General features: G+C 41.1%; 1 long non-coding RNA gene across 1 annotated transcript; it reads left to right on the forward strand.

The window, feature by feature from the left end:
• Nucleotides 1–1,592: 1,592 nt before the first annotated feature.
• On the forward strand, nt 1,593–3,884 carry LOC142053740 (uncharacterized). The gene is made up of 2 exons (XR_012659309.1): nt 1,593–2,683; nt 2,823–3,884. It is a non-coding gene; the product is annotated as an uncharacterized LOC142053740 (long non-coding RNA).
• The last annotated feature ends 9,563 nt before the right edge of the window (nt 3,885–13,447 follow it).

A 13,447-nucleotide genomic window follows, 5' to 3' on the forward strand; every position in this document is an offset into this window, starting at 1 on the left:
ACTGAAATAAGAAAGAAAGCCTTCAAACAAAAACCTTCATTTCTGCCCAGAGAAAGAATCAGCTTCATATTCTCAGGCAGAAACAGACAAGGATAAAGTATTTAGATCAATTAAGTCTTCATCAGCCAAAAGGTTAGTAAAGGTGATATCCTTTTAAATTCATCTCTGGGCCTTGCACAGGTGGGAGATAGTAAATTCTAGACCATCTCAATGGTGTTTGCATATACACTTCTTCAGACCAAAAGGGGTTTCCCCCTCCACCAGGAAAAGTATTTGTGAATCACACACATGAGATTCTGAAACGTCAATCCCATGAACAGTCAAGGGCAAGATTAACACAGCGATCATAGATATCATATATAGGTTCCTGTTGATAAAACTGGCTTGAAAACCATAGAGAAGATAGAGAAAGTGGCACCTTTCAAGCAGCAATCCAAATTAGAGGAGAAGAGTTTGAGACAGTATTTTCAAGAAAAAAGTTACCATTACCCCACGAGAAGTTCCTGTAGGATAATAACAGCAGTATTTTGTCCCAGCCTACATTCAAAGCACATTTTGTCTCTCCATGCTGCTCAGAGATGTAGAAGTGCTAGTATTCCTCTTCAGTAGATGAAGCACCCAAGACAGAGACTACATGAGCTGTGCAAAGTCATACAGGAAGTGTGACCATGCCAGGAATAGCAGAAGGACTGCAGGACTCCTGAGCCTCCATCCAGAGGTTAAAACCAGGGGTGTTATTTAACCAAGGTTCATTTTTAGGGTTGCAGGAGCAGATCCCCCATTGTCCACCAGCATCAAATTACGAGGCTTCTAGTGTAGGCTAACAGTGTGGGCTAACAGCATATTGGCACTGTCAAATGTACATTTACAGCTGGGAGCTAGAGCATCCACCAGCACTCACTAGGCAGACCATGCTTTTATACCACGCAATGCATTGCTTCCTTTCGGCTGTGCAGACAACTATGGGGACAGGGCTGCATCCACCCCAGCTTGTTATGGTGTATGACACCAAACGTTATCCCCCCTCTATCAACCTCATTCACTCTGTCTGTCTAATCAGGGAAGCACTGCACATCTGTACTGACAGGAATATCATTATGTTTATAGTTTTAAGGCTGACTTGGTGTGTTCCCTGTAGCATCACTTAGTCCCTTTCTATTCCTTAGGAAAACAAAGGCCATAAAGGAATGCATGAAGCAATGCTGAAGACGTGTTAACATAAACCAGCAAGGACTAATCAGAAGGGGAAAGACTGAGCTGAATGCTGCTCCAGAATCATATTCTGCTAACAGTCTCTTTCAATATCTTGCACTGTCTCTTTCAAAAGCCTGACCTGGGAAAACTGCTTTTTTACTCTCCCTGAGGCTGGATTATAACTTTGCATCAATTCCTTAGGATAAAAGGATACAAATCTCTCAGATATCTACCTAAGCTATCTTTATATTGGTACCCACCACCAGTGGAAGTAACTTAGTGGATGCTGCACAATCTTTTGCCATTTGTCTATGCTCCAAAACAAGGGAGGGAGGAGAAGAAGGAATGACAGTCAGACCCTTGGCTCCAGTGGTTTCCTGTGCCTCGTCAAGGTCAGAAGGGCACTGGTCCCTCCCAAGTGGAGGGGAAAAGATATACAGCTTCACAGAACTGCTCTTGGAAATGGCATTTCATGCTCAAGGGCATGAATGAACCTGCAGAACAACACTCTTCCCTTCTGCAATGTGCCCATGGGCTTCAGTCAGTTTCTACCAGCAGCCCCTTTATCTTTCTTCCTTTTCTTTGAGCAAGAGTGACAGAACAGTGTTTCACACACACACACACACACACACACCCCCCAGCATCAGGGCTGCTACTGGTGATGGTCAAAACTATTGATTTCAACTACTCTTCAGAGCTCTTCGGCCAACAAGGAGTTTTACTCATTTCACAGGGTGGCAGGACCACAAAAGAACAAAGAGGAAAATGGGTTTCCATGTAATTGTAGAAGGAATGGGGAATGCAGAGTTTGAAAAGCAAAATTACAGCCCAAGGCTGTTGTAAGCATTGTTATGCAAATCGGCATGAAGGCAGCTAGGATTTCTCCTCCAAGTTGCTAGCAATGCCCACAGGCACCAATTTTTAATTAGAAATTATCTGAAATGTTCAACATGCCTGTACGTGCACTGGAATACCTGTGAGAGTCCCCATTCCTCCACTGGGTGTGACAATACACAGACCAGTGCCCAGTTCCGACCTGGAGATACTCAGTGAAAAGTCCTGCTGTGGTGAGCAACAGAAGGGTTTGGAGGAGTAGAAGTCACTTGATGAGGGAGTGTTGGACAACACATGGAGAACAGATTTGTTTCCAGCAGAACTCTTTGCACATGCTGAGCCTGAAAGGAATTTTTTGTTCAAGAAAGCAACAGTGACATCAATGCCTTAAAAATGCTCCAAGAATGTTATTCATGAAAATGGTTGATGTAAATTTATCTTCAACCATTTTGTGCAGGTATTGGCCAGGCTGAAGGCAGGATGGTCAGTTGTGCTGCTCCTTGCAGCTTCTGCTCCACTGAAGTTCAGTTCTTGTGATTCATCTCACAGGCGGATATTCCCACACCTTATATCTACCAGCATTTTCATCCCTATCATGTACTGGAGCATTTAAGGCATGCTGAAACCTGATGGTGCAGACAAATCTAGCAAAGCTGTAAGCATCTATATGCTTTCAGCTTATCTTTTAATACTAGTGGAGTATTTCACCTAAAAACTCTACCAGGTGAACTCACTCTCTCCCTGATATTAAATTTGGCACTTCAAACATAGTTCTTTCTTGTTCATTCTCACAGGAACCCTGGGCCCATCCTGGAGGCATAACAGAAGGGTTGCACCCACAGGCAAAGAAATGACGCTTCAGCTCTTTTTTCCCTACAAGATGCTTCCATCTGGAGATTTTTCTGGAACTGATCATGCACTGGTCCTGCTGTACCTTGTAGAAGGATTCCCACGTGAATATCCCATGTGCTTCTGAAGCACAGGAAAATTATGGTTGTCATGCACAAATAGTTTAACCAGCTTTGGATGCATATAGTCCATTCATCCCCAAATACAACAAAACAATCAGATGGCAGGTACAGGATTCAAAGTTAGCCAGTTGGTAGAGAAGCATAAATTGAATCAGGCTGAAGTTATCCTGTATTCACAGTGAGTTTTACCTGGCTTGCACTGGCAGGAACGCATCATACATGGAGTAAAATAGGTGATTAGGGAAAACAGAAAGGGCGGAAGCTGACTGTGAATTTGGATCAAGGTATAGGTTTCTGTATGACATTCCCAATTCCAAAGCTCTTTCTAGATACCTAAGCAATTACTGGACTTCATTATTATGAATTTTATCTCCATTACATCCCTCTAGGGTAAGAAGTATTCAGTTTCCTCTCCCAGATGGCAAATAACTATATTAGATATGTAGTAAGTGACCCGAATACAGGGACATAAAAAATCCATGGGTCTAGGCATCCTGCAGGTCCTTGTGCTGTCCTTCCCTCTACTCCTTGCTTGTTCCCAAGCAGAGTCAGAGCTGCAGCCTGAGCTGCCCCTATCAAAACATCACAGGTGTGTTTGCAGACTCAGCTGCACAGTGATACTGCTAGGCAAGGAAGGCAACATGCAGCTCGCTATCTGCCACACTGAGAAGCAACTTCTAGTGCAAGACAGTGATGGCTGCCTGCAGAGAAGTAGCCCTGTCAGCTCCTTCTCTGACTGCCCTGATAAACTCAGTCAATTACACTAATGGAAAAATTGCATCAAAATTCTGCCAGTTCTTCTGCTTTCCTGTGCTTTGCACCCTTTCAATTCGAAAATAAATGCTTGGAGGTCACCCTAGCTTGATTAAATCACAGTAATATACAGCGTCTGTTTTCAAAATTCTGTGACTACTAATTAATTTATGTCATCAAACAATTATTTTCTACCTCATTAGCCCATGAAATGTGAAGATTGTGTCAGCACTTTTGCTGGCAGTCTTGCTCTCATTAGTTTGTAACCTTGGCCAAAAAGAGAGGGAGAGTGTGCTATTCAACAACTTGCAATGTGTGTTTGAAGCAACAGGTGCTGCAAATTGGAGTTATTTTCACATTCCCCTTGGTGCTAGATGTCTGAAATACTGCAACATGGAAATTTCTTTCACTCATGATTTGATGACTAATATACCATGAAAGGGAAGAGTGGGGAAGTGGAGCAAAGAACAGTGAGGAGAGCTGTTCTAGTGCATACCACAACCAAGTGTCATCATGTGCTCCTCCTGGCCTTATTTCTCAACATGAACAACAGAACTCACACAAGGTATTTGGGTCAGGTGATGGGGGTTTCACTTCTCAGATTATATGACAAGGATCTGAAACAACTCTTCGCATGGGAAATTGTGGGACACCACAGTCAGGGTAGCGAGTAGAAGTGGAAAGGAAGGTAAATTTGAGCTACCTGGCCCAGCAAGGCCCTGCCAACAACCACATACTTCCAAGGAAGTTTCCCACACTAAGTATATATAAAAAGTAGCAAACAGTCATGGTGGTCAGTTAATGTTCCTGAATAAGAGTCAATATCCTTTGTTCTTGACTTTGCTGACTTTCAATATGTTAGTTGCTCACCTGATTTATTTTTTTATGTTTCCCTCTCCAATTTTTTAGTTAATCTCTGTTATAATTAATGTTTCTTAACATTTTAATTTTGAATAAGCATTGCTCAGTAGTAACAGGGCAGTGCAGTGAAGAATGTTGCGTGGACGGTTGGACTTGATGATCCTAGAGGTCTTTTCCAACCTTAATGATTATATGATTCTATGAAAATACTTTCATTAGAAAACATTTTTCTTTAAAAAAAAATCTGTGAGGGACATCTGTTTGTCAAGCAAATTGAAACATTTGGTCCAGGACAAAATTTTTCTCCTTGCTGCTGTGCTTGGGATCAATTGTTGGAGTCTGAGTTCCCATCACCCTATTTAGGATGATCATTCTTGCTGGACTGAATCATTACCCTGTTCAGGAGCCCTCAGTCATGGAAGATAAAGCCTACCCAAGAAAGGAATGCCAAAGTACAATGTACACAAGCTACATTTCTTATTGATCCTTTCAGACCAAACGATACTTCTGACAACAAAGTTTTTCCAGTCTTAGCTACAAAGCTGTAACTGGCCTGCTTTTGTGCTGGTGACAGTCCTGCTTCAAGCCGAAGGCCAGACAGATGACTTCCAGAGTTGCCTCCAACAAAGCATTTATGGTCATATAAATATCTTAGTGGTACTGAAGTGGAGTTTCACCATAGTTCATGCCATTTGCTGTTTTGTTTTACTCTAATTTGGAACAAAAATAAATATTGACTTATTAGAATTCCCAGAGAGCAGAATTTCTGAGCTTCTGTCACAATTGCTCAGGTTGTAAACAGAAATTTGGCTTGTTCTTAACTACCTTGTAATGGTTATGCCTAGTGGATAAAAATTCCAGTAAATATAGAGATTTGAGGGGAAAGAAGGTCATGAGTTCAAGGTAGCAGATGAGGCCCCAGGAGAACTGCCTTTGCCACAATCTGGGCAATCCTGACAGCTTTACTCATACTTTATTTATACCCTATGCCCAACCAAAATGAAAAAGGACAGTAGCCAAATAACATAATTAAATGCCTAAGGTCAGTAACATGAACACTATTCACCGTGACATTAAAAGACACTGGAACATTTTCAGTCAAATGAAATTTCTTCCAGATACTCATTGAAGACGAAACACTGCAGAAGGGTTTCCAGTATATGTGTATAAGGCTATTATTAAGGATCAGGACATTCTGGCCATGTCTGATGTGAGGGAGGAAAAGGCAAATTTTTTTCCCAATATTTTTTGGGACTTTTCCATTCTGTAAAATTCTCCAGGCTTTTTGTCCTAAAATCAGTGACAAATAAATACAAGTTTTGAGGCTTGATAACTGGCACATAATAGAATGGACAGTGTCAAAAAATAATTCTGAAGTTGAAATATCAAGTTTTCTTAATTACCTACATAGGAAAATTCCCCGGTTTAGTAGCTTAAATTCTAGAGAGATGTGAAACTCAGCAGTTTCAGTTCACAGAACGTGATGAAAACATTCTTAGATTTTGATTTGCATGGGGTCACATTTACTAAGCTTCTTTAGAGTTTCATATTCAAAGAAATTAGACATTCAGGTATCAAAACCAGGGTAAAGTATTGGCTCCACTTAACCTAGTGGTAGCTTTGAAACTCATTGTTTGGTTGGCTGAAATTTGCTGAGACTGGTAAGTTCACGTTGGTGAATTTCCCTGCAAGTCTTTTGATGTTACTGCTGAAATGTCAAATGATCCACCTCACAGAGAAGTCCAATAGACTTTAACTATAGTTAAATTAATGGTTAAAACAAGAAATAAAACAGCCTCTGGTAAAAATGACATAAAATCTAAAGGACTGTAATAGAGAATTATAACATGTCTCCACATTTTATGAGTTTGCTCATTAAGCTCCACAGCAGAGATAAACTTCTCTATTAAATTCTATTGCAGGACTTTAAAGAAAATCTATATTATTTTATCACACCAGTGGTTGGATGTTCATGGCAAGATCAGGATACATTGTGCTAACTACTGTATAAGCATATATTATACAGCTCAATATCTGAAAGTTAGACTTAACAAAAAATATCCCACCCTATTTAAAACATTTGAACAACTGAAATTTTTACTCAGCTCTACAATGCTCATATTTGCTTTAGCACAGAAGTTACTGAAAACCATATTTTTATAAAAACATGTACTTTTAAAAAGTATCTGTTCATGTTTTTTTAAAGCGTTCTACCTTCTTGAAACCTCTTGCCCTCTCAGGTTGAACAGCATGCCACAAAACCGTTACAGGAACAAAACTCGCCTTGGGGATGACAATAAACAATATCACTCCAAAGAATACTTTTGGTGGCATCATAAAAACATCAGAAAATATGGAGTTAATAAATCAGTATCTCTTTGACCACAATATGGTGTCATTTCTCCTCTACAGTAGGTGCTTTCTTCTTGTGGAAAAGCAGTCCATTTTCTTAAGCAGTGGTATGCTTTGAGGAGTCTGTGGGTGCTGTATTAAAAGCCCACAGGTTGGTTTTTCTGTTTCTTCCATAAATATTTATTTCCAGTAAATAGGCAGAATTTCCCAAATAGTAATGGCAAACTGATGAGTTTTGGCAAGGATTGACGTCTTCAGCACTGGAAAACCAGCCAGCATGACAAGGAGATCCCCTTGTTTTAAATTATGAAAAACAAGAGAGTTAACGAGGTTGGTGGCCCCTCCTCCACCATGTCCCATGCTCCCCCCACACCTCATTTAGTAAAAGCAGCGGTAAAGAATAGAAGCAGAAGTTCTGTTTTCTACCAACAGACTTTGAACCCACTTCAATCCTCCTTCCTGTGTATATTTTCTGATGCTTATTCTGAGCTTTGTACTTCCTGAACCATAGAAGTGCCTACACATTCAGTTTCCTGTGATTAAGATGTGAATATAATCTTTTACATAATCTGAGTGATCAGGCCTCTAATAGCCTAATTGTCCTCTCTCTCACACCAGATCTATCACACTATTATTGTTCAGATACTGTTGAGTTTTACCAGAGTAACTAGCATGAGAGTTAGACCTAAAGACCTCAGGTGAACAGCCTACATAAATTATGTTGTTTATAGCTATTCTTACTTCCGACATGCATGTAAATGCATGTGATGTGGTTTGGGGTGAGGAGATAAGTACACAGCATGACGTCCCTGTTGGAGGAGTATTATTTTAAGTTTATTGCTATGACCGATTTTTCCCCTACAGCTGTGAATTTACCAAAAGGTGCTCCAACCCATGAGAATTGTTTCAAGGCCGGTTCCACACAAAAAGAAAGCTGAATTACACAACTGTTCTGAATGAACTGGGGCTGGAGGTGGAAAATATTTCCCTCTGAGTCTTCCTACTGCACATGTAATGGGATTTTCTGTGTCAGGTTGGTCTGTATGAGATTACTCGGCAAGAGCAGCGATCAGTGCTTGCTGCGATTCTGAGATCTTCACCCACCTGACTCACAGAAATAAACAAGATCTCAACAGCTGCAAATATTTACTTTGAAGATAGGACCTTCATGGGTGTAAAGCAACGTAGCTCTCTGCTTGCTTCAGTACAGCTATGGCGTTTCAGTATGAAAGCCACTTTGTGACCGGAGGTGCATGGTTCAAGGAGAAGGCCAGACCACAGCCTCCTCTTTTCACTCTCCTCCCTCCATCACTTGCTTGTGGGACAGGTTTGCTCAGGGTGATGTGGGATGGTGCAGCTCTGGCCCACAACCCTTGAGTTGTGACCCAGTTACACCTCGTGCTGTGCACACTGCTGCAAACGTGGTATTTTCACCTGAACTTCAATAAATCTGGAAGTGTGCAGTAGGTGTCACCACTGAGACACCGCCCTTTTTTGGGCAGAACTAACCCTTGTCCTAAGCCTAAACTCTATTTCTTTTCCCAGCTCTAACCTGGGGCTTAGCCGGGGGACATGGGAATTATGGTGGCCTTCTGCACAGGCTAAATCCCAGCTTTGGTGAGGACAGAGGCAGGGCAATTTGGTGACCACTCTCTACCCGTAGAGAGCAATTTGTAATTATGATAACATGTGCCCAGAGGGGTTCTTAGCAGGATAAAATTGAAGATCAGGAAATAACCAAACAAAACTAGAGCAAGATGGCTCAGATAAACACTGAAATCTGCACAAAACCCACAAAAATTCCAACATCCTTCCTTTTGTAGTCCCCTGTAATAAACAAAACACAAAGACCTCAGAAGCCCAAAGTTCAGTGAGGTTGAAAGTGGACCAAAAGCCAGTACTGACAGAGACAGAGAATTCAGACCCAGTTCATGTACTGGGTTGTGGACAGAGGGGTTATATACTGGAAAAACGGCTCGAAAATGCTAGGTAGTATTGCAGTATATCTATATCTATCATGGTTCCTTCAAAAGGTTTATAACCACATTAATGTGTGAAATACTAAAATTAAATCTTCCAGCACACTTTCCTGAGCAACAGGAAAAATTAAGCACTGATTACCATCTACATTTTATCTGCCCACTCACCTGCAGTCACAGATCTTTGTAAAAGAGCAGGTAGAATATCATTAGGGATTTTTAACTTCTTTTTAATGGTGGTGAAGGACAGGTGAGCAGACAATGCTCATGAAAAAGTTTAATGCCTATTGTTCAAGAAATTTGGAGAGGTTACATAAATAGGTCCTGTCATGCACAGAAACACTCCCTACTGCACACGCAAAGAGCAGCGATGTGGTACCAGATGTGAGCTGTGGGAAGGCTGAGCAGGGATGTCACTCTTCTGTGGCATTTGTGTTTCAGTGCTTGCTTGAGTGCTTGGGTGCAGGATGTTGTTGGAACTGCTTGGCTGGATATGTTATATAGATAGAGCTATAGATGCAGTTGATGTTAATAGGGTTCAACAGATTCTCTCATCTTTGAAAAATTTTGTCATTATTGGCAGTGACTGTAGCTAGACTTCCACCAGAAAGTTCTGGAACCTTTGTTCTGCTGACAATGAAGGGGAAGTTAATTCTTATGTGGTATCTACTGTTTTGTCCCCCGTGTCTTTGTAGAGGCAACTTCATTAGCAGAATGGATACAGTATTGCACCAGACAGGGACTAGAACTACAGAGAAAGGAATGTATCTAACCCATGCAAATGGGTGTGCTTTTATAAGTTTTCCTGCTCTGCAGTAAGACACAGGGAACTGAAAAATCTTTCACACATAGGTAGAATAATAAGTCACCCCACAGCATTTCAGTGGTGAGAAAATCTGCCTGTGCTGTGGAAATTCCAGTTTCAAGGCCTTACTCTACCTGGTTGAGAGCAGGAACTTAAATTTTACTCTCATCCACTACAGGCAATCGCTCTAACCACTGAGTAATTTCTAGTGCAACAAATGTTTATTTAAACAAAGTTGGAAAAGTCCTGAAAAGAGGCCTGAGAAAGATGCATCTCAGAAAAGCCTCACGGCTGGAGTACACATCTAAGGCAGAAAAAAATCAAGTTTACATTCTGTTTTGAAGTGGGTAGAGCAGGAAATTGGACTGAACTGCAGGTTTAGGGGGTACATGCTGTTTCCCAGTGGAAGTCATAGAAAAGTTTCAGCCACAATGAATCATCACATTCTACAGGGAAAAAAAAATAAAAAAGGACAAAAACCCCACCACTTCCTTGGAAGGTTTCCCATCAATTCTAGTATGTGCCTGATCCACACAGTCTGCTGAATACTGTGGGCATATTTCCATTGACCTCAGAAAGATTTTTCGTCAGACTCGGGTTAATCAAATATGGTTATTTCAAGACAATTACACGAGGGGGAGAGATAGAGAAGGAGAAAATCATTGATTCTTAAAATGAGGGGGAATAAGAACTGTGGTCAATCACTCAGACAACATTTGAGTCAGGAAATATGCATCGTGTGTGGAGAAAACAGAGATCACTGGACTCCAGAGCACACTTAAATTTCCAGAGATACAGGAGGCAACATTCTGAAAATGGTATAACTTTGAGTCATTGTGTTCCAGCTCTTGGAAAGGAGTGAAGAGTAGATGATGAGGAGTAAAACAAATGGCTCTTTGCCTCAAAACTATCCCATCCTTCCCTCACAGTGAAGGCATGCATGACTAACAACATAAAGGAGATGAGGGTTTAATATGTAACATTTAAAAAGCTAACCTTTCACATAGATTGGGCATGACAGTGGAAAGCTCAGTGCACTTCATTCATCAAAGCTGATCGCAAGATAAATACTCAGGACTGACTCTTACAACGAAAGTATTTCCTTTTTATTCGCAGCAGGCAATGGCATTACAGAGGAATCTCTCCGGCCTTATCCTTCATATTTGTGGTCAAAGCAGCATTTACCATCTGTGGCATCTGTGAGGATGAAGTTTACTGAGTCATCTTTATGGCTACTGGGTCCATGAGAGAGTAGAGAGCCTAGCCATGGCGGGCAGCGTGTCTCCAAATCAGGTAGTAAAAGCTGGCTTATTCATTAAGAAAAATTTAAAAAGTCAGATATGAGTAACAGGTCAACCATGACATATCTGAGACATTGGTCCTAAAGAAAGCTTGAGAATGGAGACATACCAAAAGCTTGGGAACACTTCAAAGTCAGCTTACAAGGCTTACACTTGCTGTTGCCAAAAGCACTGATTCATTGGAGGTAAAATGCTTTGAGAAAGCATTTCCAGAAATATTTGCATTGTTTTCCTATCAGTTCAAGCCAGTTTCATGCCAGTTCTCAGGCTTCTAGCTTTCCAGCTTTGCAAAGCAGGGGACCCCTATACGCTATTCATTACAAAAATGTTATCACCCAGAAGAGGAGCTGGAAGGCTCAAGGACCAGTCAGGCTTTCACAGGTAACTGATAAAGAATGACATTTTCCAAAGTATTCACAAGTCAAGTACTTACAAATACTTCACGAATGAAGACAAAACTTGTGTTATTAAAAATGAATGGGGTGCAGCCAGCTGAAGAACTCTAGAACTGACTTTTATTGAAATCATTGCATAATATAATGAAACTTATATCTCCTCTGTTGTGCTTACACCACAAACACTGATCATAAAAAGTGAAAAATACACTTCTGCTTAATAACAAAGAGAAAGCCCTATGAAAAGTCCATCAAGGATTCTAATTTTCACTTCAGCCTGCTACTGCTGCACCAGGAGTCTAAAGTCTTAAAAGACCAAACTATCAAAGAGTTTCAAGAGAGAACTAATGGGAAAGTGATACTAGGACTGTTCCAATCCCATGTTATTGATGTAAAGAAACAGAAGCAGCAGAGTTTAAGTGACCAGCATCTGTTTTCACAAGAAGCTTGTGATAGAACAGAAAATTCTACCCATTTCCTGAGTCAGACACTCGTGTCTCACCCACAAGACCAACATTCTTCCCTATAGATACTTTCCCTTTAGCTCCTGAGGCTTGGTTATGTTTAAGTGGACAGAATTACATTTTTACTGTTCTGCTTTTTCAGATGCTCCCTATGAAGCAAGATAACCATGTGTTAGAGGAAGCATCATATTGTGTGATGAAGTCAACAGCAGAACTTCTGATGATTTTGGTGATGCTCTATCACACACAATACTACCAATCAAATACTTTTGCACAATATATGGAGAAATAATTTCTCCCCTTCACCTCAATTTTCCACCCGATACCTTGAGAGGAAGCAGTGTTTCCTTATAAAGAACATTCAGATTCTAGGAAGAAAATATTAGAAATAGATCATGCATTTGAATTTGGGATAATTATTCCTATGGGTTTGTTACCATGAGACCTGGGGAGAGAAAGATTTGAATGGAATGGTTGTTATTACATTGATATGTGGGGCAGTTCTACTGAAAAGGGCTGAAATTGACTGCAGCCTCATGAGGTACTGATTTCTGTTGAGGGAGAACCATGTCTTGGCTCTGGGTCTCTCCTAGGAAAAGCACAGAGGATTGAAAAGGGCATAGGCCCCATAGAAGGAAGGACGTTCAACTTGTGTCTTCTCCTTCTCTCCTCCCAAAATGTGTGTAGTATATTCTATGCAATTACAAAAATAATTCCTATGTAGCTAAACATAGCTAGCCTAGCCTCAACAGGATTGCCAAAAGATTGTGAGTTGTGAGCTCGTGAATGGCCCTAACCAGTGGATTAACAGAAACCAAGAACTTAGGGTGTGTATAGGGAAATCACTCCACAAAATCCTCCACGTTTTGGATTTGTTTGGTGAAATGGGAGTCTCGTTCTGTAGCCACCCCAGCTGAGAGTGCCATTTCCCTCTGCTCCACACGCTCAGGCAAATACCCACACCTGTAAGCTAGGCATTGAATGCCAAGAACACTTTTATTGGACAGGTTCCAACAAAAGGATTAAAAACTTTAAAAGAAAAAAAAAGTTTTTTCTCTTTCCCACACTCCGCTCCTGATTTCTGGGGAAGGCAGGAGATAGATAACTTTGACCTATACTTGTGCTGCTGCCAGTTTCTTCGACACATTAGTTCATGTTTGCTCTGTCTTTGTTCCAGTGATGTGTTGTGTAACGTGAGCAAGCAGAAAGCCAACTATGCACCAGCAGGAAGGCTTGGAGTACTCTGATTTTTTGGCACAATGTGATGTATTGTGAGCTGGGTTTTAAGTATCTGACAGTTAGTCCTTGGAATTGGCAGCCATACACTAGAGACCAGTACCCTGAATAACCTAACTCACAGAGTATAGCTGGGACGAAACCGCGACTTCATTCATCCCCTGTGCACATGTGCTCAGTGCAGTGAGCATTCAGGACTCGCCTGAGTGCTTGTCCTGTACTCAAGGGCAGCACCACACTCTGCCCTTAGCACATGCTGCAGGCCTAAGACAGGTAGCTCCACACAGAAAGATGTTATGCCA

This window comes from Phalacrocorax aristotelis, chromosome 2 (genome assembly GCF_949628215.1).
Source record: "Phalacrocorax aristotelis chromosome 2, bGulAri2.1, whole genome shotgun sequence".
NCBI lineage: Eukaryota > Metazoa > Chordata > Aves > Suliformes > Phalacrocoracidae > Phalacrocorax > Phalacrocorax aristotelis.